Here is an 18,580-nt window from a genome sequence, read left to right on the forward strand (position 1 = left end):
ACATCCAAAGATTGAGCTACAAGCTCTTGTGAGATGGTAAATGCTCCAACAGATGGAAAAAGCAGCAGACTGAACAGAAACAAAAGGAACTGTTGTTTTTGTTTTGCAACTTTTGGAAAGCTTTAGCTTAGCCCCTCCAAAGCTGTAGTTTTGCTTAAAATAGGAGGCAAACCAGGACTGCAAATTTGTAAATCTCTCTGTAAAGCAGCATCTGAAAATCATATACTGAATTTGATCCAAAAATATATTTCAACTAAGATATACTCTCAGGGAGAATAAGGTGATCCAGACCAAATTAATTTTATCTCTCTTGTGAGTCAGGACTGTGTTAACATTGCCTAAAATAACACTGAATCTGAATTACATTGCTCTGAACAACTTCCACATAATATTAGTCCTGGCACTCATGATGTTTCAGGTCCAGCTGACAGCACCTTTAGTCTACCTTCAATCTAAGCCCATAAAGAAAAAGACAACCTTTGTATGTGGTTTTGCTTTTTTTTTTCTTTAACTTTAGCTGCATTTGAAGTTTATGTGCCACAGTAGATTTTTGTACATATTGATACTTTAATTACATTTATTGAGACACTTCATGGCTTCCTTGGGACTTTGTTGGCTATTTCCACTAGTAAGAAAGCTAATTACATCAGTCATTGATTACAGGAGTATTTCTGTCTTTTCTGGTTTACAGAAGCTCTTTGCACATCCCTGTTGCCCTGAGCATATGATCATATGAGCATAATCAAATAAATCTGCAAACCCTGGACAAAGATATACCTGTTCAGAGCTGTTCATATCCTTTGTAATTCAGAATTCTTACCCATGCCCTTAAATCCAGCACTGTGTAGATTACAGGTCAGTTGACCCTTATCTATCCAGCACCTCCTGAACATGTATGTGATCAGCTCCTTTCTTCCCTCTGATCACACAGTAATATATTACAGAATGAAAATGCTTATTATTTTAGTGTATACTGGATTTTTGCTACTTTAGTTCTCACAGGAGTCAAAAATCAGAAAATGCTTAATTTTAAAAAATTAATTTTGGACAATCTTTCTTTAAAAGCTTCTAGACTACTTTTCTGCATCACTACAAAATCCCTCCAGAGTACAAGAAACTAATGAGAAATGAATGTTCCACTGAAGGCACAATCACAATTACTAAAAATAAGGCATGAAAGAGAGCATCAGAAACATCAAATGGTGTATGAATGAAGTGGAATAGAAAGATATCTTTCTGTTACAATGTGGGGGAAAATGTCAGATGGAAAATGAAAATTTCTCCACATTGGTTGTGCTAAACAGAAAAGAAAGGCCTAGAACTGTAGTAATACCTATATTCTTAAATAATACTAGGGACTTAAGGTGCTGAGAAGGGCATAATAAACATACATCATTATTTAGAAACACTTCAACATCATGAAAATTAGCAGGAGCAAAGAATTTAATTAAAACAATCATGATATAGCTGTGGCAGTAATTCTTAACTTTTTTTCAGGTAAAGAGAAGCAGTTCAGTGAACTAAACAGGCCATATTTCAGGGGCAAGTTGTATGTGAATGAGCCACTATGGCAGAAATGTCAATAGCCACTGCCTTTAGGCACAGGTAAAAAAATCCAAAATGCAAGACAACATATAGTGCAGAATTCTGTTAAACAAATGCTCAAGAAGGAGCTTTTTGATCTGACTTAATTTAAATCTTTCTCAGCTGTATACACTGAGGGAGAATGAAGTTAGACCTTCCATTAAATGAGCACACAATATAAGGAATTTGAATCAGGCTGACTGTGTTTGCAAGATTACTAGGAATTTTCAATGTGCTTTATGAAGTGAATCAGCAGAACAATGGAAGCCCAGAAAACCCAGGAAAATGCATATGATACTGGTAGGAGGTAACTATAAAATAAATAAAGTGGAATCTATGGAAACTGCATAGCTAAAAGCTATGTGTAACTTATGGTTTTCCATGAGAAAGGCATCATCAAATGCATATACAATTTTTTAGCTGGTATTTAACATTACTCCACCACACAAAGAAAAGAAAAACAAAAAGAGGATAACCTTAAAAAGAAACCTGATGGAACATTTCTGTCTTCCTGCAGTCAAGGACATGATGGCTCAGAAGCATTCATCTACCAGCATCTCTTTGGCATTTCTCCCAGAACTTTCAGGGTCTACTTGGCAGAAAATATGTAGCTGAATAATTTTAGTGTACTGAACATCTTTCATCCTATGCATCATAGTCATCTTCATGGAAGCTCTGCTTAAGCTGCAGGGGTGTAACCAGGAGCAACCTGTGTATTTCAGCTTCCTCAGTGATAGGAAGGAATTATTTGCTGCCTCTGGGCTACTGTTCTACACAGCAGCCTAAGCTAAGTGTTACATAGCCTCAATCATGCATGCATGTGTAGGAGCAAAGAAGAAGAGATACACATATGTCAGACCAGAGGCAGCAATCCTCATCACCTGGCATTGGTAATCAATTCTAGAAAGGGTTATGGTCAATACAAACACTACTAAGAATGTAGTGACCTCCTGTTCTTGAACAGGTCAGTATCAGCAATATCAGTATGGCAAAGTCCATCATACCCAAATGAATTTACTGATCTTAGAGCAGCTCACAACCAGTACTCAGGACCAGCATGATCTTGGTTCTGTAGCAAAGACAAAACTGAGCTTAAAATTATCTCAAATGTAGCTGTTTTCTTTCCCTCACAAAGAATTTCTTCCTTTACTTCTCTTTGTCTGAAAGAATATCCCCACCTTGTTCATGCTGAAGGGGAACCCTCACTCCTGCTCAGGCGATGTGCATTTTCCACCGTGAGATCCTCATCAGCAAAACTGAGTGTTGCATCAGGCTTTCCTTCCTCCTGCACACCTCAGTCAAAGTTTAGAAAATGACGTGTCAGCAGCTTCTACTTCTCTGAATGTTAATTTCCTCATCTTTCCATGTAGCCTGCTTGGAGGTTACGTGATGTAACCTGTTCAATTTAGAAAGTCTTCTTTCTCAAAATTAAACTCAGCTGTAGCACAGGAATTCCTTGTGTGACTCCTGGGGCATGTGTCAGACAATCATATTGTGGCCAGTACCTGCAGCACATCCAAACTAACACTAGAACTAATCTACAAGAAAGTCAAGTGGCTGCTTTCTCTGATGTCCGTGTGATAACTGGAGTAGGTTTTAAACTAAGCTTATTATCATTGTGCCCTCTCTTGTGATTAAATACTACAATTTAAAAATAATAAGATAATAGTCACAAAAAGAAAATACCAATTTTGGAAGAGAGGAAGCTGAGTGAAAAAAAGACTAAATGGGGCAAAGAAGAATCTAAAGGAAATATGCTCGGAAAGTCAAAGGCTTCCTTGTTTAAACAATAACTTCAAAGCTGAAAAAAATCCTTTGCAGACTTTATCAGTAGGTAAATAAAATGTCAGTCCTCCTCTTCTTGCATAGGAGTTTGAAAGGTCTAATCAACACATTTTTTTATTATTCAGTATACAAAAATTATATGAAGCACTGATGGATCATTACATGTATTGGGTGTAATCCACAAGCCACAGGGTAGTTATGGTTTATTGATTGACAAGATTTATTTCTACATTTCACTCTTCAGACTGTTACAGAGGGTTTGCATGTTTTTATTGCTTTCCACACCTTTCCACCCCCTCACTGCTAATTTAGGAGCTGTTAGTCTCAGTTCATAGTAATTGTGAGAAAATAAAATTCCATCTGTTTCTGTCAGGAAAAGGAAAGATAGGGAAGGGAATGAGAGAATCAACAGAAAATTCCACTTGCTAGACATGCTTTGCTGCTAGCTATTATTTTTCTAAGGGATGCCTTACACAAAGTACCTAGAACTGTGCATATAAACTGTATTTTAATTTAATGTATGTTCTTAAGTTAAGCACTTCCAAGAATATTGTGAGAAGCACTATTCTTTGACTGTTCAGCTAAATCCATAAATATGACACCCATGTGCAAATAGTGCCATACAGAACTATTTAACTAATCAGCAGCCTAGAGTTCATTTTTTCCCTTGCTGGGTTTTCAGTTCCAGAAATATTTCTGATAGGAATGTGTAGAAACTCATGCCAGAGTTGTGGAGCATAATAGCAAAATTCAGGCTTCTGTCTTTGCAATCTGTCTTTCCAAAAGCTTTGGAATGGCTTAAAGGTGAACAAATAATGAAGAAGAGAGACAGAGAGATGAGGAGGGAGGCACATAAGCTGAGACAGAAGCAGGGATAGATTTAGGATGAAAATCCATTAAGAGTTAAATGATCTGCAAAGAGTAAAGCCTTGAAATCAAATTTCACTCGATATTGAATAGGAGATTTAAGAGTGGTATGTTGGGAAAGGCTCCTTTCATGAAAATGCAAATAGCAGCAAGCTGTTTTAATTATAGATTGTAGGTGTTGCATGATGGAAGACCAGAAAAAGAATGCAGAAGGGAGCAGAACCATAAACCCTTCCCACTGGTATTTTCAGGTGTTTTTTAAACAACAGCAATCTCAATCAAACAATATTTTGCAGCTAAATTAGGCTCTTTTTTTCCTAGCTCATTGATAGTTTGGCACATGCATACAGTGATGGTATTTCTTCTGCTTAGAGGTATCTCTCCCTTCAAGGAGAATCTTGCAACTAAAAGGACAAGATGTTGTCTGCTTCTGAGGGATGAAAGTGCAGGCATGAATCCCATTTTCCTCCTCATCCAGAGGATGAGAGACCTGCATACACTGCTGCCAATGGCAAGATCAGATTCCATAATCCAGTTCCCTGGAAGAAAGAGATGGAAGTAACTGGATGAAGCAGCCACAGACAACAAAGCTTTGCTAGTAAATGAGGCAGATCTCCCCTACAAGCAGCTGTACATAATGCAATCCATTATTCTTCTGCAATTCATTAGTTCATTTCCAGTATAAACCAGTGCTCGCTGGATGGAAGAGGGCATAAAGAAAGCACATATTCAAATACACTTTACTAAAGGCAATAAAAATATGAGCAGTTCACCTTAGTAGCAGAAGCAACAATTCTGTTGTCCTTTCCCACCCGCTGTGGCACACAGCAGCCAGCTCTGTCTGAACAATATTTATGCTTGCCAACCCACTAAATTCTAATCTCTCCCCTCCTTCAGTGAGAAAAAAAAAAATCCCTTTATTTCCATTCTCAAATGGGAGCTAACACTAAACCATAATCTTTCAGGAATTAAGTATTTGCATACAAAACAGGTCACAGAATACATTAAGTATGTGTTTAAAATCTGGAAACATAGTGGCAATGGGTGCTTCATAAAAACAGACAATAATAGCTCTTAAATTGACAAATGGAAAATATTAAACCTCTCAGTATTCAATAATATATTAAAACCTTGATGTTTGTATTATGTTTTAGAGAAGTGAGCACCGCTTTGCCAAGACTTTTTTTGCTTTCCTTCAGTAGATGTCACTGCAGTACAGGGTAACTAGTTCCAACACAGTTTTGGAGGAAAGGATATTGGTTTCACCAGGGAGTGGTCCACAATGGAGAACTGCAGCCTTATGTTTTAAGATTTTCAACAGCGGGTAGCAGGCTGCACATACAGATTTTTTTCTTATACATTTTTTTCCTAGTTAGGGACCAAACACAAGAAACTATTCAATGTCATGGTTGGATGCTGTTAAAATGATGCCAGAGAAGCTTATCTGGAACAGCCATTATTCTGAACCAAAACCAGCTACTGTGTGATTCATTAATTTTGCTTCTGAGGATTCAAATCACCACTTTTTTCCTGATGCAGCTTCCAACCAAGTCATTAATCCCACACATTCATTATTCTGATCAAGACTTTTTTCTCTGAATTCTTTGCTACAACTTGAAAGCAAAATCTCTATCATAGTAGTCCTTAATTTTTCTGATTTAATATATTTGACTTTTAAAGTACTTACATAGTAAAACAAAATATTGGTTTAACCAGGGTTAAGGGGTTTTACTCAAAACAAGAAATCTTCAGACATTAGCTGACAATGAAAATATATGAAAGTAATAGGTTTACTAAGTTGAGTTTGAAAATATTTCTGGAAAATCCTGTATGCCAAACACAGAAGGACTGAAGCTAAAAATGGAAAATAACATAATGTATGTGAGAAGAGACATCAGAAACTGAGGGTTTTGCAAGACTAAAAACATACTTTCATCAAGCTCATGTACAGTTAAAGAAATGTGGTTGCTAACAGTCATCAGAATTTAGTCAGAGCATATAAACTCCTCCTCTCTTAGTCATTCCTAGAAAACAAATCAGAACCACTGTCTGCTGCAGCTTCCCAGGCCTAACAACCAAATCCCTTCACAAAACAGGAAGGAGAAAGCTTCTCTTGGAAACAGGCTGTTTTGTGGGCATTATGACTGAAATCTAATGCTGGTGTAGAGCACCATGGTGAGCACACAGGACACGAGAGCAGCACACCTTTCCCCAGGGCAGGTGAGAGCAGAACCCCCTCTCCTGAGGAGCCCCAGCTGCTGAGCTGTTACAAGGACTCAGCAATGTACTCAAGCAAGATGGATCCCATCCCAAAGCTTTGCATGTAAAAACACACACATTGAATTTCACAGAGCCAAAACTGCCTGCCAGGAACATTAGGAGGAACTCATTCAGCCAGTGGGTGTTCTGTGCTCACGTGGGGAAGCTCCCTTTTGATCTCTGGGCATGGTCTTATGGGCTGTTCTCGGCAGAAACACAAACTCCAGGTGACAGAAGCACAGCAATGCCACGTCCAGGGAAAAAAAAAAAAAAAAAAAAAAAAAAAAAAAAGGTATTCCCCTCCCAAAAAAAGCACAAGCAGCTGCAGAAACAGAAAAGTCCCTAAGACAAAAACCAACACTATTATCAAGTGGCAGAGCTCTCCAGTGCAGACTGCTGAAAAAAACTCAGTCTCAGCCATTTAGGTTGCATTCAGGCTGAAGTCTGTATTAGGCATTGGTACAGGCATCTTCCAAACAGACCTGCCAAATGGGATGAAACAGAAAAATCGAAGCTTGTTTAGGAATGGCACTAGTAACATCTCTTCCCTCTCTCAGCTAAATGAATCACTGATACTTTGTTAAATATAGTTTCTATCAGCCTTTCTACCACCACTAATGAACACACTGAAGATGACTGAGTAGGAATCCATAGTTCATTTCCCACTGCTCTCTCCAGAGAAAAGCCCACACATCTGAGTAACTATTTACAGATGATGTCTGGAAAGAAAAAAGAAAAATATTTTGAAGGACTGTACTTTAAAGCCACTTTCTACTAAGATGGCTAAACAGAATTTAGAATCGTTATTTTTACCATCCAATTTTGAAAACCTTCCTTTCTTACTGTTTCTACCTGTCGTGTTTCACAGCTTCAAATTTCACACCTACACCCTTCTTTCCTCCCACTCTCTTTGTCTCTGTAAAAAAACCCTGTCATCCATGACTTTTTCATATGTTGTTCCTTTCACCCTCACGAAGTCCTGGTTCCTTTTTTTTAATCTTCCCTCTCTTTCAGAAGTTCCTCTTTTCCATTCATTTCTATCCTCCAGATATATTTCATGGCAGTCACACTGGAGTTGTGCTCCTTACCTGTCCATATTCCTTCTGGGCTACATCCCTTTTTCTCCATTGCCAGCAACATTGAATATGACCCTTCTCACTAAACTCTATCATTATCTTTCTGTCTTTTCTTCATCTTCAGCCTTGTCCTTTGATTTTAGCTCAAGGCATTGTTTTATTTTCACTGCACCCCATGTAAGTCTGCCCAGACATCTGAGGGCTTGGCTGAAGAGTCCCATGTCTCCCTCCTGTGTTCATTCCTCCTTCAGTTCACCCTACACCAAGGCTTACAGCCTTGCACTGATTTTCATCAGCCATATTCTTGAAATTCTGACGCTGTGTTCCTCTCTTTTAAACAATGATCATATACCTTACACCTCATACTTGAGTTCATCTTCTCCCTCGAGCCTTGTCTGTCAATCTTTCCACAATTTTTAGATAATCAGTAATTCTCAGTATTTGTCTCCTTTCTCTTTTCCCCACATTTCTTGTCTCCTTTTTTTTTTTATCCCAAGGACTGTCGTTAATGTTCTACCTCCTTCACCCCTTTTCTCCACTGCAAGCTTTTTTTTGTCCATCTATGTTTCTGTTTCCTAGTTAAGTAATTCTCCATTCTCCAGTTGGGGAACATCCATCATCTCAAGTAGGATTCTTAGCTACCCTGAGTCATCCTCCCTTTTACCCTGCTCCTGCATCTCCTTCACTCACCATCATTGGGATCTCACCAATGTCTTCTACATAAAGACATCTGCTTTCCATCACTTCCCTTTCTGTAACTCTTTTCCTTCTTCCATGGCACATCTTAAGAATTTCTCTTTTCCAACTTCTTTGTTTGCCTCAGTTCTTCCATCCTGAGCAAACTGTTGTTCACTCCTCCTTCAGTTCTCATGCTCCCATCAAAACCATTCTTTTTCTGATCCCCTTTTCTCACAAACTGCTCTGCTCCTCATTCCCATCTTCAAGCTCATTAAATTTACCTCTTCTCCAGTCTCATTCCAGAACCTCTGTAAATGAGGTTTGTCCCCTTAGGCACAACATAATCTGCTTTTACCTTTTTACTGTTACTGGTTTTGAACTGAAGTTGAAAAATAATAATCCATCACTGAAACCTTGTCCTCCTTAATTTTGCATGATTTTTCTATTTTTTGTTCTCTCTCTGTGCCTCTATCCATTACCACTTCATGTCATTTGGCATTCTTTCAAGACCCACCTCCAGCATTTATGACAATGTGACCCTATGATGATTTAGTTATTATTTTGAATATTCATCTCCTCACTGCAGATCTGACTGTTTTTATTCAAAGGAAAGCCTCAAAAAATTTGGCTCAGATTTGTTCTCCAGGGACATGACCCCAAGAATGATGTGTTTAAAACAGAACTTTCAGTTGCATCTCCTTTGCAGTCACCATGACAAATCATATCTAGCCTGCCACTTATCTGTACTTTCCACCTCCATCTTTTTTTTCATAGCCAAATTATGCTGAAATCCTAACAAGACTTTTTTTCTAAAATTTCTGGTAGAAGGCTTTTTGCATTTATGTGCATACTTAAAACTCATCCAAATTTTCATTATACCACACATTTATTGCTGCAACATCTGTTTCCTTACCCTTGCCACGATCTACCTTAATAATTCATCATCACTATGGGAGATGGCAAGTTCTAAATTCTTCTCCCCTACAACCCTCTCTTTGTTCCCTCCATTTTTGCAGCACTAGGATATACTGTCTTCATTTCCCTCCATTTTTGCAGCACTAGGATATACTGTCTTCATTTTCAAGTCCATTTATAGACTACACTACATCATCTCCCAAGCTCTCACATCCACCCTACCCAGGATAGTAGGTATTATCTGCTTGTTAAAAATTCAGGAATGCACATCCACGTTATCTCCTGTGTGCTCTTATGTGCTCTTGTGAGTTCCTCATAAACATCAGGAAAGCCACGTCAGTATTTTCCTAAAAAATCTCTCTTTGAGGTTCACCTCTGCCATGATGCTACAAATTTGGATACATCTAGCCAAGTGTCTATCGTGTGTGTGAACTATTTCATTCTTTCCCGATGGTGTCTCACATGAACTCTTGAAATATAAGGTGGGGGGTGAGAGGGTGGGGGGGGGAAGCAAGAAATTATTTTCTTATTTTGTGTTTGTATGAAACCTGATCCGTCTAAATAATAATTTTATACAAGAGTAAGATTCTTTTTAAGAAAAATTGGGATGACAAGAGATGTTACAATAAATAAAAATTGTAACATCTCAACTGCATTGATACTGTTGTCCAACACTCTCTTTCTCTGCAATATTTAAATTCAAAATTTAGAACATAACATTTTGTATGTCAGGCCACAAAAACACATACACATCTTTCCTCTTACTAAAAATACATTTAAAGAAAGTTATATTTTTTATTTAATTGGAGATTACATTTAGTGGTACATCAACCTAGGTGCAGTATTTCATATATTACATGAAGTTTTTTGATTCTGTAGACAGAAACTAAATGGACTCTCCATGAGGCTTGGCTTAGTAAGACAACCAATAAATTATATTTCTTATAGAAGGGTGATTCGTCTCTTAAATGGAAATATTCCCTCTTAAAAATTAGGTCAAAAGGGCCCTCAAATAAGGGATACTGCTGGTATGGTTGAAAACAATAGTAACTACATAGGTTAAATGCAATCAAGAGAGAAAGGGGTAAGAAGTCAGACAGTGAAGGAAAATATAATATTTAAATACAACAAAAGGGAAACTGTTTATGTAAAGCTACAAATGTTCTGAAAATTTGACTGATTTTAAGAAAATAATGCCTACAAAAACATGTGAGCTATCCTATCTAATCTGTCATCATTGCTAGGGATACCATAGGGACACTCATTCTGACATCATTTCTAGGGACACCAGAGCTCCATGTGGGAAAAATAGATGGAAAACAAAGTGGTGTCTAGGTATCTAATTATATATGTCAGAAACATTTTTCTGAGATGAAGGTGAAGACTGCAGCACTGAGGGGTCTAGACAGCCAGGAATTGCCCTCAAGAACTTTACACACAGACTTCTGCAGCAGAAAGCCACCCTGCAATCATGTCATCTTACCCCCGCCTTGTTCCAACCAAATGCTGATATGAAACTATCATTATGCTCAAGGATGAAATATGTCATGGGCAAAGCTACCTATGTGCACACTGAATGTGCCTATTACACACAGTTGACATATTAGGATGAATGAAATCCATTAACCACAACTCATTATTGGTCATTATTATTGAAATAAAGATGTATAGGTCTTGAAATGTCAGATTGTCTAAATTCCTGTCGTCTGGTAAAAATATTTTTAAACTTTATTCCATCTACTATTTTCTTGACATAGAGAAATAATAAAAATACACTGATTTTATATTTACAAAAGAACAGCAAGTGGCTTTACTTTACTAAAAGTCAATTTATTTCATTGGAAAATACAATGTAAATGACCACTTGCAGACATAGGTCGTTCTTCAGGTACTAGCACTGTCATAAGTACAATAAATTAAAGTAAAAAGTGGACTGAGTTCAGAATATCTAAAATTAAATGCCAACAACTTGGTTATTCATCTTTGCTTCTGCAAGTCAAAACAGTCACATTCTGATCTTGCAGGTTATAATTAGGCTGAGTCCTGCCTCTGTAAAAGCAGAATGTGTATCTTGCGATCTACCCACGTATGTTTAGGAAGCCAGCAGAAAGGGCAGTGCTAATGCATAGGGGGAGAATACAGCAGGTGGTTAAGCAGCACAGAAAGCCTATTTTTAAGCTAAGAGGCAGAGAGTAGGTAAGCTCTAGATCACTGGTACTTTTCATAGCCTAAACAAGTCTTGTTAACAAGACTATTTCTTAAAGACCAAGTACTGTTTCTTCTGTTAGCTCTTTGCCCTTGGAAGGACTTCATCTAGTTTAGAAGTGCTGGGCAGAGCTGCTTGTATTTCTGTCATGAGGATGTGCAGAAAACCCTCATCCCTACTGACTCACACACACCACCCATACCAGGAAAATCTTGTGCAGTGAACCACTTGCCATTTTGGTTGCATCGCCCACCAAATGAAGGAAGAAAGGATTGGTTTGTAGTCCTTGCATAGAAATGATGGCACAGGAAGGAATAAAGCCATAGCTCTTTGATCATGAGCCTAATCTTCAAAATTAAATTATCAAGAGCAATAATTGCAAATTGCACATTTTAAAATAAGCATTTTAGGAAAAGTTTCGTAAAAGGATGTTAATGCAGACTCTGCCACCTGAGAATTGTGACTATTGCATGAATCAAAAGTGCAACACTATATAGGAAATTCACCTTAAAATTATTTTTTAAATACTGATTACTCAACAGAGCTTGGTAAATCTATTTACTTTCTCCTATATGTAATGAAATGTCATTGCAATAAAGAAGAAATGAATATTCTGCTACTATCCATGTGCCAATTTCTGCACTTTTCAGTTAAGAAAAACTCACATTGATTTTTGTTTTTTTAAAGGCTCTTCTTAATTCCATTATAGTATCTTGACCCATTTATATACATTCATAGCTCACTAAACTAATGCTTGTTACTCAATGTCCTCTTGTCTCTCACTTCCACTTATGTTGACATCAAACTTATTCCTCTTTGGCTCTTAGTGAAAACACGGGTGCAGCGGGTAAGCAGGTCTCTCTTTCCGGGCTGTATGACATTGGTTGGCCACCAGACCAGGAGCTGCCTTTGCACCTGGCTGATGGAGTGACTCACAAGCACTCAAGAGAAACAGACACATAGGACTTGACACTTCTCACCATTTCCAGCAGAACAGACCAGACTGCTCTGATCTGCACTGGAGGGCCAGCCTGACACTGAGACAGCTCATTTGTGGGACCAAAGAGGGAGGCCAAGACAATCTGGATGCTGCCTTCAGGTGTTGTCTCTGGCCTTGATCACTCCACAATCCCTTAAGGAGCTCCTGGAGGAAACACTTATGTGGCCCCTGGGAAAACCGGATTTCCCCCTTTTTTTAACAGGAAGTTTGTCTGAAAAAAGATGTCTTATTATGAATGAGACCTGCTGCTTATTTGTATTCAGAGTCATATATGCCTGCTTCACCTAAAACATATTTTTTCCTATATTTTGTTTTAGTGACTTTATGGAATGTAGTCTAGCTTGCCAAAACAAAAACTCTGTAATAAATGTGAGTGTCAGCAAAAAAGGTTTTGGCCTCCCACATCATGCCTAATTTAAAGGGTTCACATTAGAAAATTCTATCTTTATAACTGAGTTAAATTAGCCTTAAACTTTTGGAGACAGTAAAGAAAGATCTGTTGTATTCTAACATTTCTGTTACAACCACAAGATGAGAGCAAAAAATACGGTGATGAATATAGGAGTAACCTAGAAGACAAGTGAGCTATGATGTTTGATTTCAGACATGTAAAATTATGGACTGAAGTCTGTAGTCAAGCTCCTCAAGATTAAAGTTTATAAGAAAGTGTTTTATCTTATCTATCAAATAACATATTTCTCTCATGCACACCTCCCAAAAGTAGACAAAAGGAGTAAATATGCCATATTAATGCATGAAACTGGTTGTCTGTGAGAAGCACTGTAAGAAGAAGAAATTTATGTTGTGTACATTGTAAGAAAAAATCTCTCGGCTCTGATTTTGCTACCATAGTGGTTCTCTATATGCTTTCCTTACAAAAATTCTGTGTGTGCTGCATTTCTTATGGCCTCATATTAAAATGACAAGATACACTGATAGAAAAAAAAATGTTTTCATTGGTAACACATGCTATTGAAAGTTCATTCAATTATTTTTAATCATTAAACCACTACCCAGTAATTTATCTTAATTTTAAATTTGCAGCACCACTGCCTTCTATCCTGGAGTCTGTTGCAGGTATAGGAAGATTAATAAGGAACACAAAAGCCATTGACAATATCTGAAACAGCAGCAATGCTAGCACATTTTTTACTTCAATTCAAGTTATCCTTATAGCTGTGGATGATGTACTCCTGACACAAGGATATGGGATGATCCATACACTAACTGGGAGTTCTGGCAGACTTTTAAGTATCAAAGTTTTTAAGCATCAGTTGACTGCCAGCTGTGAACCAGGAATCAAGTCTTTCAGATCTTGCACTAGAAATCCCCTGGGACCTTTCTTCTGAACTACAAAGCTCCAAATCTTCAACTCAACTCCACTGGCAAGCACCAAGGTCTAACAGACCTGTAGAGTTCAACCGTTGGTGCCCAGGGCCTGATCTTCCAGCTGTACTCACCCCAGGGATTCCTGGTGTCTGACTAGTTCTGTTTGAGTTCCACCCAGTGCTCATTTGTGGTTGGAATGCATTAGTTTAGCTTTATACAAAAGGGATCTATTTCATGCACTCCAACACCACTCCACAATCTGAATTACAGCACTGTTAACAGACATGATGACAGCATTTACTCCAAAAGTGCATCCCTGATCCAAACTAAAACACTTCAGTGCCCCAAGGCTCATGAAGCAGTCTGTGTGGAACAACAAACAAAAATTAGATGCCTGATTTTTATGCACTGCAATGCCTTAAATTCTGCTATCTGTCTGTGCAGATTTTTCTAGGGTACATATCCTTAAATCAGAAATATACTTTTGGTAGCAATACTCAACCATTGCACAATTCTGCGGCATGTTATGTCCATTGGGCTTCATAACATTTTTCTAATTTAAATAACCATTGAAGCACACCAAGAAAATGGGTGTCGAGTTCAAGCATCCATAACTTGCAGAGCTACATTTCGCCGTGATGCATCTGCTATTCGATGTCTGCTGGAAAGTGGCTTTTAGTTTAAAACTGTTATTATGAGTGGGCAAACCTAAAAGGTGAAAGCCTTACAGGCGCCAGCAACAGATTCTGAAAGCCTAGATTAGAGTTTTGTAAAAAGAGGATGGAAAAATGCTTAAGGGCTGGAGGCATTTTCACCGTGTCATGAAATGGTGTGGAGGAAAAAAAAAGAAAAGAAGGAGATACTGATTTTTAACATCCCTGCTCCCCTCCTCTCCAGCCGCTCTCCTTCTCTCCACCCATCCAGCAAAAGCAGCAGCAGCTCCTGCGGCGCTTCTCTCGCCTCCCCGCCCCGCACCCGGGTGACAAACGGCTCTGCGTGCCGGAGGCGGGGACCAGTTTCCATGCCAAAAAAAGAAAAAAGAAATTTAAAAAAATAAAACGAGAAAGCCCATCCGTTCGGCGGAATCCCCCGCACGAAAAGCCCCCTGCCCCCTCCCTGTCAGGGAGGGACACATCCCCCACAGCCGTGCCCTGCTGTCGGGGGCTGACCCGCCCCCCTCCCTCCACCTGCGGAGGTGTCTCCGTGTCCCCCATGACCGGCACTGTCCCCGAGACCGCCTGGCGCTGTCCAGGGACCGCGGCCGCACCGCCTCCCGCGCCCGCTGCGCGGCAGCTGCGCCTCAACCCCACCGGCCTCGGCCGGGGCGGTGCCGCGGGGGCGGCGCTAGGGGCGGGGACACGAGCCCTGGCGAGCTGCTATTGGTTGAGGCGGCTATAGGCGTGTCCGGTGGCCCCCTCGCTCCTCTGCTATTGGTGAGTGGAGACGTCAGTGCGGGTCGGGGGTGGGGCCTGCGGCCAGCGGGGTCGGCTGAGCGCGGCGGGCGGGGGAGCGCAGCGAGGGGGCGGCGGCGGGCGGGGAAGCGCCAGCGGGCGCACTGAGAGAGAGCAGCGGCGGCGCCGGAGCGCAGGTAGGAGAGCAGCGCCGGGAGCTCGCCCCGTGCCCTCCGCCGCCTTCACCTGTCACCGTCCGGCCGCCGGGCTCTTGCTGCTGCTGCGGCGAAGCAGCCCCGCGCCTCGCCCCCTTCCCTCGGCTCCCTGTCCGTCCCCGCTCCTCCCTGGCCAGCCGCGATTCCCCCGCCGCCGCTGGCGGCCGCCTGCCGCCCTTCTCCCACCCCGCCGGGGCCGGTCGGTGTCTGCGCGCGGCTCCGCTCCCAGCCCAGGTGCGCCCGAGGGGCCGGGCAGGGCCCGGGGGCGAGGCTGCGGCGCCCGGCGGGGTCTGGCGGGGCGCGGGCTCCGCCGCCGCCGCTCTCGGGAGGGGGCAGAGCCGGCGGGCGCGGCCCGTCCCCAGCGCTGCCGGGGGTGCCCCGGGGTGGGGGCAGCGGCCGCCCGTGGGGTTCCGCCCGTGGGATTCCGCCCGTGGAATTCCGCTCGTGTCTTGCGCGAGCTCTCTCCGCTTCCTCCCTAATACCTTCTTCCGTCGCACTGGAAGGGTTTAGGGCTTTTTCTAAAAAAGATGCTCCTTAGATTATTATGATTTGGAGGAGGCACTGTTTCTCTGTTGGATGGATTTGGGGTTTTTTTTGTGTGTGGTTTTGGGTTTTTTTTCTGGCTTTCTTCTGGGTTTTTTTGGGGGTGTTTTTGGTTTTTTCTGATTTTTTGAATTAGTCGCCCTGTTGCTGGGCTTGTGCATTATCGGTGCCAGTTGTGAGAAAACGTACTAGTTGCTGCAAGGTAGGCAGGTGGTGATGGAGAGCATCGAGGGGACAACACCCAGGAGAGAAGGCTGTTCCTCACCTCGAGCCGCTGGGAAGATGAGGGATGCCGGGATTCCCGTTGCTGGGCTATTCCTTGCTTCTGCTCTCAGCTGTCATTATATTGGTGGGTGAGCAGGGAAACCTCGGTTGGAGTATACCTTGGAGTATATGGAAGGCAAAAGGATTTTTCTCAAGCAGGGTTTTGTGTGTCTGCAGCAATGCCTCCTCCAGGGCTGGAGGAGCAAGAAGCTGAGCTCCGGTTCCGTTCTCCTTATACAAAGTGAAGGCTCTGCACGCTGTTGCTGTCGCTGAACTACTCCAGCCTTGCTCGCAGAGATGCTCCTCCTGCATCCTCCTGTCTGCATCGTGCAGTGCCGAGCATGGCTGCGGCAGGTAGCTGTCGGAGCAGCCACAGCCATAGTGAGATTAGTAATGATCCTGCATTTTCCTGGGTGCTGTGCCTAGGGCGAGGGAAGCTGTTACCTGACTTGTGCTCAGTAGGCTTTGTCAGGGTGGTAATACATTAGTCACGGTCACATCTGGGGAGAATCGTGTGTTACAAATGCATGTTTATCTAGTAAAGCTTTGCAAGGTCTCACACAGGCTGCAAGAGAATGTACGACGGAGGAGGGCAGGGAAAATCCATTGGCACACTGATAAATGCTGATCACAAGTGGCTCTGCAGTACTGCAGGAGAGAAGTTTAAAATTGTCCTCTTAGTTTCTTTTGCTTTCCTCATGCCTCTGCTGTTTTTCAAGAGTTGTTGATCATCACCAGCTTCCAGTGTAATGAGAAGTCAAGTTGTATGTGGCTAGCTGATACTGGCTCCTTGGCTAGTACAATCTACAAATCCCACTTTATTTTACTATCTATGTGTACACTTAACTATTTATGTCCCAGATGCAGTGTAAGTGTGTAAAAATCCAGCATTTCAGATAGTCTTCTGGGTTTGCCTAAAACGGCGTGATCATTAAGATTGTTCTTGTCTTATTGTGTGTGCTTTTAACAGCAAAAAGATCTGCAGTTGGCAAAAAACCCCCAAGCTTTTAAAAAAATATATTTGTGTGTAGTAGAAGCACGAAGTGTCATTTTTAATAGGTGAGTTGAATAATAAAAGTATTGGCCTTTTCTATTGTACAGGCTTAAATACTACCTCTTGTTGTGTGGGTGTTCAAAATTTCTCTCATTTTACTCGTTTGGCAAGAGGAAGGAAAATCTCCCCCTTCGTACTTCTGGCAAGATGTTCTTCAAGGAGAGATCCCTTGTCTCAAGAAGGTTCTGCATTGAATAACTCAGTTGTTTGTCAGTATTTACCTGAAACTGTAGTATTTAGGTAATTACATCAGAATTATGCCAAAATCTTGGTTGCCTTGATTTAGCTCCTTAGATTCTTCTAGCATGCAGAAGAGCTGGATGGTACATTACAGCTGGTGAAACACCATATTTTATAGGAGCATGGAAAAATCTAAAGCTGTAGAAATCAAGTGTTGCAAGGAAAAAATGCTATACCATGTTTTAGATATTTTAGAATTAATTTCAGTTGGTGTTGGACCTACTATTGAATGCAGTTATCTTTGAAAATACACATGTAAAAAATATTTGCATTATATATTTTTTTTTACTTAACATGGACAGTTTTAGTGAATCTAATATATAATCCATGATTAGTTTATGTTAAAGTTTTTTTGTTTTTTTAACATTTTAGATTGGAATTTTATGGAAGAAGCTGAAACTGGATATTGTTTGGATACCTTTTGTCTGACTTTTAAATGAAAGTTACAATAACCTGTTAACGTTGTAGCTGATGTGCCATGGCTTAGTTTTCAAAACTTGGTGTTAAAACAAAGAAATTGCAGATCCTTTTTAATGTTCTCATAGATCCTATCAGTTTAGTTGAATAATAGTGGGGGGAAGAATAGACTTGGAGATTTTAGTACTTAAATATATACTCTAGCTGTATGTTCCTAACAAAACCCTTGAGAGGATACATTTCATAAGCCTTTACCAGTGAAGCAGCTCCTGGGAAGTGTAAAAAGCTGTAAGATCAGTATAAAGAGAGCCTCTTCATAAAACAAGAGGTTTGGGTTAGTTTGGTGGAAACTGTTATTGGAGCAGTGATCTAATAAACATCATGTTCCAGTATTTAAAAGGTGGTCACAAAGAAGATGGGGACTCTCTTTTGCAAGGAGTCCTATGGAAAAGATGAGAGGTGATGGGTTCCACTTATTCCTGGAGATATTCCAATGGGATGTGAGAGGAAAATTTTTCACAATAGCAGCAATCAGCTGGAGGAATAATCTTCCCAGGAAACTGTTGGATTCCCCAACACTGGATACTTGTAAGACACAGCTGGAGAGGGTCCTGGGCCATCTTGTCTAGATTGTGCTTTTTCCAGGACAGGTTGGGCCAAATGATCCTTGAGGTCCCTTCCAACCTGGTACTCTGTGACCTGTAGTCCCAGGGTAGCCTGACACTAGCAGGGGCTATTTCTGTTGGTGTATGGAGCA

General features: G+C 40.8%; 1 protein-coding gene across 4 annotated transcripts in view; it reads left to right on the forward strand.

The window, feature by feature from the left end:
• Nucleotides 1-15,187: 15,187 nt before the first annotated feature.
• CDKL5 (cyclin dependent kinase like 5) overlaps nt 15,188-18,580 on the forward strand; it is a 120,357-nt gene continuing 116,964 nt past the window's right edge. For 3 of the 4 annotated variants that reach the window (XM_079315299.1, XM_079315297.1, XM_079315300.1), the window contains exon 1: nt 15,223-15,287. The gene's annotated coding sequence lies outside the window, so the exon portion shown is untranslated. Of the gene's footprint in view, nt 15,288-18,580 lie in introns of all 4 variants that reach the window. The other variant, XM_079315298.1, reaches the window with a different exon arrangement.

This window comes from Erithacus rubecula, assembly GCF_903797595.1.
Source record: "Erithacus rubecula genome assembly, chromosome: 1".
NCBI classification, from domain to species: domain Eukaryota; kingdom Metazoa; phylum Chordata; class Aves; order Passeriformes; family Muscicapidae; genus Erithacus; species Erithacus rubecula.